Genomic DNA, 2,145 nt, shown 5'->3' with positions numbered 1-2,145 from the left:
GCACCCCCTTGTGGGCTTTGTGTGCAGTCTTGTTGTAGTTAAGCCTTGATTGTTGTAGTTATCACTGGGAGGAATTGACCTCCAGGCCAATGGGCTGTGAGAATCAGCTGTGTCTGCAGTGGGAGAACTTCTGTGCTGGAGACACCCCTCTGGGGCTAGACTTGGGGCTTTGGTACTCACTAAGTCTGCCCCCTGAGTGTGTCTTTTATGATTCCACGGAGCTGCAAACTGGATTGTCCCACTCTGACCTCTGGGCTTCCTGGCTCCTGGATCTTTAGGGCAGTGCTAATCTAGCCTTTGCCTGAGGCTATCCAGCAAAAGCCTCCCTGCAGGGGCTTGGGCGGGGCGGGTCCCACGGGATCAACAGGGAGAGGTTAGCAGTTATGGCTACTCTCAGTCTTGCCCTCAGAGGCTCTGCTTCTCAGTGTCCCGGTAATTGCTGCAAGCCCCTTGGAGAGAAAGCTGCCCTAGGGTTCTGAGCTGTGCCAGACAGTCCCGCTTCTCCCGTATGAGTCTGGGTCCCTAGAGACTCGCCCGGAGCTAGAGCTCAGAGCCTGAGACTCCCTCCTGATTGAAAACGACAACTGCACCCTCAGCCGCCAGCCCTCTCCGCATGCACTCTGCACCTTAGTATTTTACTTCAGCACTGCGCCTCCTCTGAGTCTCGGTATGCGTTTCTCTTTCCTCCTAGTTGTAGAACTTCCACTCAGCCAGCCTTCCTGTGGTTCTGGATGATGTCCATTCCATCTTTTAGTTGTATTTTTGAAGTGGTTGTTCGAGGCAGCAAACGCCAGTGTTTACCTATGCTGCCATCTTGGTTTCTCTCAGTTTTGTCGTCTTTTGAAGGTGGTCATTCTTTTCTTTGACAACTGCAATGTCCTCAAAATATTTTTTCCCATTTCCTGGGTCTGATTTTTTACTGTGTCTAAGTCCAGTCTTAGCTTGGCAAGTTTTTCCCACAACATCCGAGATTTTCATGCAACAGGCATTTTTCTTTGTCAGAACTATTAGAAACCTCAGAATTCATTTTCTTGTGAGCTATTTCTATCACCTTTTATTGCAAAAGTGTTTGGTCACAATTCCATCTTGTCATATTCTATCGTTTTGTCCTGGAGAAAGTTGCCTCTGAGTGTAATTTCGCTCTTCTACAACCTCCTCCTCTTATACAGTCTCCAGTTTGACGTCTTACGTTCTAATGGTGGTTCAAGTTTTGGATTCATTCGAACTTCTTTAATGGAGTGCTTTCTTTCTTAAATGCACCCTATTTTTTTCAGTCCCTGGGAGCATGTCTGTGCGGCATCCACTTACTCTGCTGCCATTTGTAATCCCTTCCCTGTCGGTTTTTGAGGAGGGACGTTTCTGGAGAAGGTGGCCTCGTTGGCTGAGGACTGTGCTTGGACCTCTCAGCTCATCACAGGCAAGAAATGGAGCAAAGCCTGAGGATGAGCTTTTCATCAAAATGTAAATGATTGGGAACAATTTGTCTTCTTATTAATTTCAGAGAGGAAGGGAGAGGGAGAGAGAATCATTGATTGGCCACCTCCTTCACACCCCCCACTGTGGAGCAAGCCTGCCACCAGGTCAAGTGCCCTGACTGGTGAATCGAACTGTGATCTCATGGTTCATAGGTCCACACTCAACCACTGAGCCACGCCGGCTGGGCTGAGTCCCTGTTTTTTACGTATTGAATCAGAGATCCTTAAACTAGTTTTCTAGCCCAGCCATAAATGAGACTGATGCTTGCACAGAGGCCTCCGTTCTCTGCAGATTCTGCTGTTACTGCACACAACTTTATGCCAACAATCAAACCAGTGAAAGGCATCAGGAATACCACTGCCTTTCCCTCCAGATCCGCAGGCTTCAGTTTCCCATGGTTCTCATCCCCGGGTGATGGACTTGAAACTCAGCTAAACCAGCAGCTACAGTCCCTCTTCCCTAACAACGGCACGGGAAGGCTCATTTCTCATGTTATCCCTTCTTTGAAAATGGACTGCTCTGGGGTCAACGTGCACCTGGCCTATGGCAAGCTCATCTGCAGAACAGGCCTCCTAATGAAGCTTCAATGAGCAGCAAGAAGGAAAGGTTTCCAAGGCAGAGTGGACTACAATGGAAAAATGAGAGCGATATCAATGAAAGGACGGAAGC

This window comes from Myotis davidii, unplaced genomic scaffold (assembly GCF_000327345.1).
Source record: "Myotis davidii unplaced genomic scaffold, ASM32734v1 scaffold2305, whole genome shotgun sequence".
Classification (NCBI taxonomy): Eukaryota; Metazoa; Chordata; class Mammalia; order Chiroptera; family Vespertilionidae; genus Myotis; species Myotis davidii.
This window is presented reverse-complemented; position numbering follows the sequence as displayed.